This window comes from Mus musculus, chromosome 13 (assembly GCF_000001635.26).
Source record: "Mus musculus strain C57BL/6J chromosome 13, GRCm38.p6 C57BL/6J".
NCBI lineage: Eukaryota > Metazoa > Chordata > Mammalia > Rodentia > Muridae > Mus > Mus musculus.
Genome location: NC_000079.6, coordinates 64622972 through 64635853, shown reverse-complemented (window position 1 = coordinate 64635853; position 12882 = coordinate 64622972). Strand labels below are relative to the sequence as shown.

General features: G+C 38.4%; 1 pseudogene; it reads left to right on the top strand.

Moving 5' to 3' along the window:
* On the top strand, positions 11050-11789 carry Gm5791 (predicted gene 5791; annotated as a pseudogene).

Genomic DNA, 12882 nt, shown 5'->3' with positions numbered 1-12882 from the left:
GGCAGTGACAGCTGTCTCCTGTTCCTGCTGATAGTGATCTTTTTGATTTAGGTAATAAATTGTCTCCCATTAAAGTGCCATAATATTCAAGACTGATCTTAGTTGGATTTTTCTTTGATTTTTAGTTAAAACAGAAAAACAATAACAAGTGATCCCACAGAGTTTGGAGAGTGTTGTAGTTTGAATGTAAAATGCCCCAATGGACTTATGCATTTGAGCACTTGTCCCTTCTCCCCAGCACCGCCCCAGCAGGCAATTTCTACATTTTTCCAGTTTATGGAACCTTCAGGAGATGAAGCTTTGCTAGACAAAGTGGGTCAATTGAGGCATGGCTTGAAACTTTATAGCTTGGCACCGCTTATCTGTTGTCTGCTTTCTGACTTCCTCCTGTTACTGCTACCATGCCTTGCCTGTTATGCTGAACTATATACCTTCTTAAATCATAAGCCAGGGTAAGTTCCTTTCCTTTGGTTGCTTCCTATCAGATTTGGTCACAGTAACAAGAAAATACAAAGTGGAAACAACCAGCCAGTACTAAGGTCTGGGTTTATCTCAGATGCTAGGGCACAAGCTGAAGTAATGCCATAGAAGACTGATGATGCTATAAAAAAAAATGATCTCCAGTGTGACTTTGGAGGAGCTCTCAAAACTGGATGAATGTTGCTTGCTGAAAAGACTCCAAAGCAGTCACCAAATGGAAATATATAAGAATATACCAAAATAGCTGGCTGTGAATGTCACGCCAGCAGTAAAGAAAAATCTCCCCTAACTCAGGAAAAGAAATGACATCCATAAAAACAAATGTTAATGTAAGAAAGCAAAAATATATGATTGCCACTTTTGGACCAAGACAGCTCAGCTAATCGGAAAAGGCTGGTTCTAATACAAGAATTCATGCAGGCTTTGCAGCCACTTCACCATTATCTCTGCTCCTTATGGGTTTTACTCGGGGTTAGTTCTGAAAATGAGAATTTATCCCCTGCCTCTGCTCACTATGTTTTTGCCTATAATGCAAGCAGTGGTATGACCCAGATTTCCTTGTCTACTCTCCACCCTGCACCCTAATAGTGTCGAGTGTCAACAAGACAGAATTGCTTGGTTTAGAGGCAAACATGACCATTCCTCCACCCTCAGACTCTAAATGTCCCCTGTGTGCCTGTGTCCTTAATTCTGAAGTAGTGACAATTCTATAGTTTTTGTTTATTTGTTCTGTTCTATTTTGTTTTTCTTTGAGGTCAAGGGGAATTGAAGCCAAATCCTTTTGCAGCTATGCTAGGCAAATGTTCTACCACTGAGATACATCTCAGGTTTTTGCTTTGCTTGTTTCTGTTTTGTTTTGTTTTGCTTGGAAGAGGGTCTTTCCTTTTCTTTTTTTTTTTTCCTTCTTTTTTTATTTCTTTTTTGAGGCAGTATCTTGTTATGTAACCCAATCTAGTCTCAAAATCATGATTCTCCTGCCTTAGACTAAGTGTTAGGATTATAGACATTTCCACCAAGTCCTGGATGGGTTTTCGCTGTGTTCTAATCTAAACAACAGCTGTAGCAGAGTTTCTAGGATCACAGCAAAGGTGGCCGAATACTGGTTGCAACTTGCCCTGGCTCACCACCATCCATTTCTGCCTGATATGTCTACATTTTCACCCTGTCTAAAATCTGTTACACTCTCCACTCCTGTGAATCAGAAAATGAACAAGAGAACATTCATATTTTGATAAATAATTCCAACTGTTAAAAAGAACACTCATGAAGCTAATACTCATTAAAGATGCATTAGCCAAATGTTCTTTACCTAAGAAAACCACTTCAAAGGTTTTGAGTCAGCCACTGAAGACATAAGCCTTAAAACATAACACAGAATGGAGAACCACTATTTTTCTAAACTATTTCTAAACCTATAATATTTTCATCTATTAAGCTTGTATTATTTAAAGTACACTTAAAAACCCAGAATTAGCTCACCTAATCTAAAAACTTCTGAGCTCACATTTGCTGCTTTAAATAAAAAAAAAAAAGAGTATGGAGGCCTTTTTACCCCCAGTAATTAAGTCAAAATATTTTGAAATGATGGATTAGTATGTGTATTTTAAAGTCACTCAGGTGATTCTGGTATATACCCAAGATTGAGACGCACTGCTCACCCCTTTCATTGCCCACCTGACGACTAGGGGACCTGGACCATGCAAAATCTCTCTCCTCTCTCTGCTGCTTTTTCCCCTCTCTTCATCCCATTTTCTCCCTTTCTTCCCTTCTACCCTTCTCTTTCTCCCTCCCTCTCAAGTCTCTCCCTCTAGTTCCCTCTGCTCTCTCCTATAGATAAGACAGGAATCTTAGTTAAAGTATAAAATTTCAATACATCACTAGATTCTCACACAAAGCTCAGATGAAGATTTTTTTCAATTTTCCAAGCAAATGGACCTAAGAAACAAACTGGTGTAGCCATTCTAATATCTAACAAAATAGACTTCAAACCAAAATTAATCAAATAAGGGAAGGACACTTCATACTCATCAAAGGAAAATCTACCAAGACGAATTTCAATTCTTAACATCTATGCCCCAAGCACAAGGGCATCCACGTTTGTAAAGGAAACACACTAAAGCTTAAATCACACACAGATAGTAGGAAAGTTCAATTCTCGCCAGTGGACAGGTCACTCAAACAAAAAGTAAACAGAGAAACACTGAAGCTAACAGATGTTATGAACTAAATGGACCTAGCATATATCTACAGAACATTTCACCCAAGCACAAAACACACACAAAAAGGATATACCTAATTCTTAGCACCTCAAGAAACATTCTCCAAAATTAACCACATACTCGGTCACAAAGTAAGTCTCAACAGATACAAGAAAATTGAAGTAACCAACCCCTGCCATCACCCCCCAGCATCTTATCAGACCATCATGGATTAAAGCATGTATTTCAACAACAAAACAATCTTCAAACTCTGGGAACTGAACAATTCTCTCCTGAAAAACTAATGGGTCAAGGCAGAAGAAAAGTAAGAAATTAAAAACTTTTTAGAAGTCAATGAAAATTAATACATAGTATACCAAACACTTGTGGATCACAATAAAAGCAGTGCTAAGAGGGAAATCCATAGCACTAAGTACCTACTACAGCACACCTAAAACTCTAGCAAAAAAATGATGCAAGCTTGCCCAAGAGGAGTGGATGGGAAAAAAAAATCAAACTCAGGGCTGAAATCAATACATTAGAAACAAAGAGAACAATACAAAGAATCAATGAACAAAGAGTTAGTTCTTTGAGAAAATCAGTAAGATAGACAAACCCTCATCCAAACTAAAAGACAGAGAGAGAGACTATCCAAATTAACAAAATCAGAAATAAAAATGGGGGACATAACAACAGACACCAAGAAAACTCAAAGAATCATCAGGTCACACTTTAAAAACCTGTACTCCACAAAATTGGAAAATCTTGTACAAGTTTCCAGCCTCATGCTCCCAAAAATAAGACTTAGTGGCTTAGGATTTAGCTCAGTGATAGAGCGCTTGCCTAGCAAGCACAAGGCCTTGGGTTCAGTCCTCAGCTCTGAAAAAAAAAAAAAAAAGACAAAATAACAGAAATAAGACTCAGGATCAAAATATATTTACAAATACCTTGGCAATATAGCTAGGCTAGACTCTTCTCTGACTATATTATAACTTAATACCCATTTATTCTAATCTACATTCTGCCACGTGGCTGGTTGCTTGTGCTCAGGTAACTTATGTCTGTCTTGTCACATCTCCCCAGGTAAATCTCCTGTGCCTGGCCCTATCCCAGAATCCTTTCTGCCTCCAGATGTCCCATCTACTACTTCCTGCCTAAGCCATAAGCCATCAAATTTATGACTGACAGGTGCCACATCCATACAGACAAGGTATTTTTCTCTACAAAACCTCAAAGAAATGGATAATTTTCTTGTTAGATGCCACTTACCAAAATTAAATCAATATCAGATAAACAACTTAAATAGACTTATGACCCCTAATAAAATAGAAGCCGTTATTAAAAGTCTCCCAAAATGCCCCCCCAAAAAGCCCAGAGCCAGACAGATTTAGTACAGAATTCTATCAGACTTTCAAAGAAGAGCTAATGCCAATACACCTCAAATTATTTTACAAAATACAAACAGGAGGAATATTGAAAGTTTTACTTTATGAGGCCACAGTCACCCTGATACCCAAACCTCACAAAGATTCAACAAAGGTTACAGATTAATTTTCCCCATAAATGTAGATGTAAAAATACTCAATAAAATACTTGCAAACTAAATCCAAGAACACATTTTTTAAAAATCCGATATTTTAGTACAGTGTGGCTTTTTAATAAGTTTTTGTTCTTTAAGAATTGCATACATGCATGCAATGTATCTTGATCATATCCCACCACTGCCTTAGTGTCTCTATGTCTCTCTAACTCCTCCCTACCACACCCCCTGCCATTTTATATCATCTTGTGATTTTTTTATGAGCCACTGAGTCCAATTAGTGATGCCAATGTGCACATGAGTATGGAGGTACTGGAGCATGTGACTATATTCTCCAAATATAATGACCCTACTTCCCTCCAGGAGCCATCTTAGAGTTTAAGTCTTGCAAGCCCCTCTACCATCCATGTTAAAATTTCTACTGGCTTGATCTCTGGCAGATCACATGCATGTGATCTCAGATGTTGAGAGTTCATGAGTGCGATTAGTCCTGCCATGTCTAGAAGACCACATTTTATGGCACTTCTGCCCATTCTCTGGCTCTCACTTTCCACCCTGTCTTCCATGATGTTTCCTGGGTCTAGGGAGTGGATACACTCTAGATGTCCCATTTAGGAATGAGCACTCACCATCACTTACTGTCAGCAATTTGAACAGTTACAAGCTCTGCATTAAGTGCTCCCTGCTACAGAGAGAAGCTTCTCTGACCAAGGTTGGGAGCAGCACAGAATTATGGAGTGGGTTGCTGGCACAGCTGTGCTGAGTGAAAAGGTGAAGTTCCCAGACCCTTCTGGCTGAAGCAGGTTCCTCTTAAAGCCATGAGGGAAGATCAGAGAGTGGGAGCCTTGGTTTCTGCAGCTTCGGTGCTCCTAGGTTGCAGCATATGGGAAAATTGTGAGAATGTCCTTTCTAGTTATTCCCTTGGACCCAGGAGGCTAGTGAGGATAGGAGAGGGCTTCCAACTGGGCTCTGATTCTCAGCTTTCCTGCTTGCTTCTCTAAGGAGTACCTTTGAAGTTTTGTTATTGTTTTGTATGTTTGGTTTTTAGCTACATGTCTTTGTTTTAAGATGGATTAGTTAAAGAAGTTTTATTTGATTCTTGCCTTCCTGTAAAAATAATTATTTTAATATAAATGTAAGTGTAAATTAATATGGCAGCTGTATTTCTTCACCTTTGATAGTCCCCAATGACCACACTCCCTCCATCTCTCCTTTCCCTGGCTAGCAGAAGTTTCTGCCCTATGTTCTCTTCTGCCTAGCCATTGGATTTTCAGCATTTATTAATAAGACAGAGAATAAATGGTAAAAATCATTTATACAAACTTGAGACAGGAAATTCTAGACATAGGCATTACCATGTCCAGACTGAAACAAGATACTAAGGCAAAGAAATCAACATTTGAATAACACAAAGATAACCACTACACAGTGCACAAAAAACATTATGCCTACACCTTTTCATCCAATTTTATGATCTATTCATTTTCATTGGAAGGACTAGGTCTTAACGTAATGGAAGTTGCTGATAAGACTGGATTTTAATTTACTATCATGATTTCTGTTTACCTCTTGCTTGTTATTTTTCTACTACTTTAAAATTTAGTGCTTTTATCACAGTTTTATCTGTCCTGTTTGTAATAACTTTTTAAAGTATTATGTCTAGTCTAGTATCAGTTATGACTCAATCAAAAAAAAAAGAAATTTGGTGTTTGTGAATATATTATAGTAGTTTTTTTAATTATTCTTTTGTTTTTATGAGGCCCAAGCTGGTATCAAAGGCAATCAATATATAGACAAGATTGGTCTTGAGTTTCTGATCTTCCTACCAGTAGAGCACCTTCCAAGTGCTCTGATAACCACCATGGACCATTACGCATAATTTTATTATTCTTGGTACAGGGAGTCCACAGAACAGTCAGTAAAGAAGGAAATATGACATAAAGTAAACGAAAAAAAGACAAGCTATGTCTCATAGGTATAATCTGAAATCTCTGAGGATACAGTCTGTGTTGGTTTTTACTGCTATAATCTTAAGGTGGGTCTGCTGCAGGCAAAAACTGAAGTCTTTTCACATATACCTGGCCTACAAATCAAAAAAGTCCAGGGAAAGTGAAACAGTTGCAGCCATTGCTCTTAACTAGTGAGATGCATGACAGCAACAGTATATATAACCTACAATGCCATGAACAAAGAATGACATGTGACAGTAGGCAGGATGATTCTCAAGCCCTCTATTCAAGAGTCCTAACTACATATCTATCCACTATTTAATTAAATCAAAGCCCTCATTCCACAGCTCTACACCTTCTGAGACTCTTTGGAGCATAATAGAGTCTCTGGATATAGCTATGCTGTTCTGCTTTTAGTACTGATGACCCAGAGAAGAATCTGTGACATGAATATCTTAAAATACAAAAGCATCTGTGTTTAACTAGAGAAGTTTTCCACATGTCATCTCTTCTATGGTAGCCAGTGAAGGTCAATTTCTGTCCATTTTAAAAGAGAAGAAATAGACAGCTCAGTACTGGGTCCAGAAGCATGGACGGAAGAAGGAGCAAGGCCAGAGGGGCAGAGTTCATACCACTAGTTGCTAGGCATCAGCAAAATCCTCAAGCTCTAAATAAAGAAAATTAACCATAAAGCCACTAACTAAATCAAAACCTTCATTCCATAGCCTTACCCCAGAAGTCTGAGTTAGAATCTCTGGAGGTGGGAACAGGTCTCTGGAAAGTTTCAGCTTTATATTTTTGTGAAGTTTACAAAGGTTGAAGAAAACTAGGCAGGACTATCATGAATTATAAGGATGGCCTCGGGGTAAAGGATAAAGGTTTTGGTGACTGAAGTGGTGAATCTCATTGGTATGTGAGATCCAACTGGAACCCATGTGCTCCCACACAGGTTCAGGTATTAACCAATAAATCTCTCTCTCTCTCTCTCTCTCTCTCTCTCTCTCTCTCTCTCTCTCTCTCTCTCTCTCTCTCTCTCTCTCCATGTGTGTGTGTACATGTGCCTCACAACAAATTTGATTAACACAGCTCCAAGAAATATTTATTCCTTGCACCATAGGAGCTTGCCAAAGAATTTTTTTTGTCAGCCCTTTGCCTCATTGTAACATCTTAATTCTCCAAATATCTAATAATTTATCTCAAAATTTCTAGGCAGATTACTGCCCTCTTAATCCTTATTTGTTTAGCCACCAGCCAGATACAGGCCTTTTTATTTCTCATTAAGAATATAATCTGATAATATAGTTTCTTCTTTGATCGCATCTTTATCTCCCAGTAGAAAAATATCACGCTCTTTTTTTTCTATTTTTAATGTTTTGCTTTAAGCAAATTCAATAATAGTGTTGATAGCATTTCAGAAAGCACCTTAGAGGTCTGAATATGTGTGCATTTTGGTGAGTTCTGAAGGGTTTTTTTTTTTCTCTCTACAAAGAAATTGGATATTTTCTGTTTTTTTTCTTAAGCTCTCATGAGAGAACATTCTTGCTTTCTTGAGTTTATATTTTAAAATTACTAAGGAATTAATAAAATAAAATCCTATAAAATATCCTATGAGTCCCCCAGTGTGATACATAATCCAAGTGTACCTACCTCTGACACACAAAAGGCTTTAGTGAGGAGCTCTCTTCTTGATAGGATGATCTTGCTGTCATCTAGGTGGAGGAGATGACACAGTTCTCTCAATAGAAACCTGATTAGACTAAAGTGGGGGAGTTGACAAGATGTGAGAGCATGATTAGACTGGCACATGAGTCTGCTGTGGGGATGCAGATAGACAGAATGACAGTAATAACAGGTTTTAGCTCTCGTGTTTCTAAGAAGACAGACTAATGACTGTCAAACCATGGCTGTGTTTTCTAAGTTACATTTAAAATTTTTAATTGCATGCAGTTGTATGATATAATGAAGGTTTTGAATCACCAAGTAAGTGTTTCCATTATGACCAAAGGTGGTTCCTCTTTTTCAGGGGGCTCTTTCTTTCTCTGTACAGGATCTTTGATAACAATGTGGAACCCAGAGAGAGAAAAGGGAGTTTTATAGACTACAGTTTTCTCAAGCACAGTCACTGAAAAAAATATTTTCCAATTAAATTCATTAGGAGATGATTCATGGAATTTGGCAAAATTAAATTCTCACCAAAAAGAGCAGAATGTCCATCACCAGGCAAGTTTTCTGTGATGCCTTTGGACCTCCTCCCAAAATGATAACAGTGTTTAGCTTGTAAGTTATGTACCCAACATGACACCAGACCTCTTTTGTCTTAGTCACTGTTCTATTGCTGTGAAGAGACAACATGATGAAAGTATATTATAATAGATATTTAATATTTGGAGCTGGTTTAGTTTCAGAGGTTTAGTCCATTATCATCATGGCAGGAAGCATGGTGACATGAAGGCAGACGTTGGAGCAATAGCTGAGAAAGACTCTCTCAGCTTGGAATGAGCTTTTGAAACCTCAAAGTCCACGCCCAGTGTCACACTTCCTTCAACAAGACCAAATCTCTTAATCCTTCTAGTCTTTTCAAATACTGCCACTCTCTAGTAACTAACTGTTCAAATATATGTGCCTACCGGAGCCATTTTTATTCAAACCAGCACACCTTCCTTCCCTGTGTGTGTCCCATTTGCCCCCTGAGACAATTTTTCTTTTATTTCATATATGCACACATGACTTTATGTACCTATATAAAATTTAAGAGCCACAAATGAAAGAAAATATATATTTGTCTTTCCAAAATTGGCTTCATTCAAATAAGATGACTAGCTTTGGGTGCATCTGTTTTCCTACAAATGACAATACATCATTCTTCTTATGTGTATGAACCATTTTATTCCTCTATTGAGAGACACATATGTTGATTCTAAAACTTAGCTATTTCATTTCTGAGACTCATTGACTGAATAATGCTCTAAATTAGAAAACACACATTTCTAATTTATTATGTAAGAAATATTTTTAATGCAAATAATAGCCCCTTTCCCCAACACAGAACACTAACAAAATGTACTTATTCAAGCTATCCTAAGTATCTTACATTCTAAAATTGCTCATGAGTTTTGGATACAAGTATCCCAGATCTGGGAATCAAGCTTATCTTTGTTGCTCATTCACAAAATATAAAAAGTATTTGAAAAGTCATTAGCTTAATGCATAAGATTAAAATATTATGATGAGATCAAATTTGGAGGGTTTATAAGAAAATTAAAGAGGATGTATAATTATTTAATCCTCATTTAAGGTGTTCTTTGTGTAATATTTGTACTTGTAATATTCAGTTATAGACTCAGGTGTTGAAGGAAGAATATATAATTTATTAAGATCAAATAACCTCATCTCATAGTACATTTATTATCCCTCAATTCTAGAGGTCAGAAGTTCCAAGTCATAGTATTTGGCATGTAGTTTTCCTTCTGACAATTCAGACGAGAATTCATTCCATGTCCCTTCCTACCTTCTGGTAGCCTGAGCATCCTGAGCTACAGTTGATTCTTCCTATCTATTTCTCTCTTTTAAACTATTTGTGCTGGGTACTTTTATGTCAACTTGACACAAACTAAAGTTATTTGAGAGGCGGGAACCTTAGTTCTTAAAAAAATAAATAAATAATAATGCCTTCATGAGTTTACACTGCAGGCAAGCCCATAGGGTATTTTCTTAATTCGTGACTGATGGGGAAAGACCCAGTCCATTTTGGCTGGTGGCACCTCTTAATCACAGCATACTCAGGAGGCAAAGATTGGTGGATCTCTGTGAGTTAGAGGCTAGCCTGGTCTACAGAGCTAGTTCCAAGACAACCAAGGATGCCCAAAGAAACCCTGTCTCAGACTGCGCCCCCCCCCCCAAAAAAAAAGAAGAAAAAAAAATAAAGAAATCAGGCTGAGCAAGCCATCAGGAATAAGTCAATAAGCAGCATCCCTCCATGGCCTTTGCATCAGCTCCTGCCTAGAGGTTCCTGCCCTGCTTGAGTTCCTGTCTGACTTCTTTCAATGATGAACAGTGATGTGGACTCATACGCCAAATAAACCCTTTCCTTCCCAAGTCGCTTTGGTCATGGTGCTTCATCACAGCAATAGTAACCCTAACTAGAACACTATTTCTGTGTTTATGTTTGCATTTCTCACTTATGTGTATGTATGTGCCCTCAGAGCTCAGAGTCATAAACAGTTGTGCATCGTCTGGGAACTGAACCTGAGTCTTCTGCAAGAGCAGCAAGTGCTCATTTAACTGAGAAATCTCTCCAGCCCCTTTCTTGTCTGTTCATACTGTCTTCCCACTATTTCTGTGTCTGGACCCAAGAATCCTCTTTACAGGCGCCTGGCCATGCTGGACTATATCCACACTAGTGACCTCACCTTAGCTGAACCTAACAGTTTCTATTTCTAAATAAGATTGTATGTGCAGGTAATGAGAGTTAGGAATTCTGTATCTTTGAAGGAGGAATGGAATTCAATACATACATAACATGATAAGGAGCCTCCTAATTTAGATATGATTCCGAAACTTTACGGTATTTTTAAAACATCATTTGTGTGTGTGTGTGTGTGTGTGAGAGAGAGAGAGAGACAGAGACAGAGACAGAGACAGACAGAGACAGAGAGAGAGACAGAGAGAGAGAGGAGTCAAGATGTTTTGTGCCAAACAGGTTTATTAAAAGTACAACATCCTGTATACTGTTTGCAAGGGGAAATAGGACAGAGTGAGAAGAAGTTATCAATGGGGCACAATCAGCATGAAGCTAGTCAAGCAATGCTGCACGAAGGGAACACACGATATTTCAAGTACATCACAGACCAAGCACATGGCAGCCTTAGAACTGCCAACCATGGCTTTGCAGACACCACTGTTGCTTTTCGTCGCTTGCTGCAGCCATGGTCAACCCCACCGTGTTCTTTGACATCACGGCTGATGACAAGCTCTTGGGCCGCGTCTCCTTCGAGCTGTTTGCAGACAAAGTTCCAAAGACAGCAGAAAAACTTTCAAGCCCTGAGCACTGGAGAGAAAGGATTTGGCTATAAGGCTTCCTCCTTTCACAGAATTATTCCAGGATTCATGTGTCAGGGTGGTGACTTTACATGCCATAATGGCACTGGCGGCAGGTCCATCTATGGAGAAAAATTTGAGAATGAGAACTTCATCCTGAAGCATACAGGTCCTGGCATCTTGTCCATGGCAAATGCTGGACCAAACACAAACGGTTCCCAGTTTTTTATCTGCACTGCCAAGACTGAATGGCTGGATGGCAAGCATGTGGTCTTTGGGAAGGAGAAAGAAGGCATGAACATTGTGGAAGCCATGGAGCGTTTTGGGTCCAGGAATGGCAAGACCAGCAAGAAGACCACTATTTCCAACTGTGGACAACTCTAATTTCTTTTGACTTGCGGACGTTTTACCCATCAAACCATTCCTTCTGTAGCTCAGGAGAGCACCCCACCCCATCTGCTCGCAATGTCCTGTAATCTCTGCTCTCACTGAAGTTCTTTGGGTTCCATATTTTCCTCATTCCCCTTCAAGTCTAGCTGGATTGCAAAGTTAAGTTTATGATTATGAATAAAAACTAAATAAGAAAAAAAAAGAACTGCCAACCATGGCCTTTTAGACAGGAAGGGTTCAGTTCCCAAGATCTAAAGTCACAGCTCCACCAAGGTCTGGCCTCAAGCCATTACTGACTTTGCCAATCATGTTCTTGGTTTTAACAAAGAACTACTTTCCTTCTCCATGTACCAGGGCCCCTGGGAAAAGCCTTGGATCAGCCTGGTTCCCAACATGTGGTGGAAAGAGACTTCAGTTCCTCTGGAAGAGTAACAAGCCATCTTGTTAACAAACTATCTCTCAGTCTCCTTTTTTTTTGGGGGGGGGGGCTTTTTTAATAATAAAAAACACATAACATAAAATGCACCATCCAAGCCAGCTTTAAAATGTTCAGGACAATGCTGTTGATGATACACACCAAAATAAGCACTATTCTAGAAATTTTCATCTTGTAAAACTGAAACTCTGCAATTATGAAAGAATGAATCCCACTTTCCTTATTTTATTCTGGTTTTCTAAGCATTTGACTCAGTTCCCTCATATGCTGGGATTATGTAATAATTACCTTTTGGGTGGGCTTATTCACTTAACAATGTATTCAGCGTTTGGCCATATTATAGCATGTAACATGATTTCATGTTATTTAAAGACTAAATAATATTGCATTTTGTATACATACCACATTTTCTCTCCATCCATCTATTCATCCATGGACAGTTTTGTTGTTTCTACCTCTTGGATACTGTGAGTAGGGCTACAGTAAACATGAATATGCAAATATCTTTCCAGATCCTATTTTGGATATACACATACAAGTGGATGGTTTGGTTTTATATATGTGTGTGTGTGTGTGTGTGTTTGTGTGTGTGTGTGTGTGTGTGTGTGTACATATATGTATATATACACATATATACATACACATATGTGTATATATATGTTTTGCATGTGTGTATAGCATATATGTATATATGTGTTCAAAGGTATGTATCTGTGCATATTGTGCCAGAGGTTAATGAGTGTCATGGAATGTCTTCCTAAATTACTCTCTACTTTATTTGGGTAGCTTCTCTCACTGAACATGGAGTTCCAGTTCAGATAGACTAGCCACCCAGCCTACCAGGATGGTCCC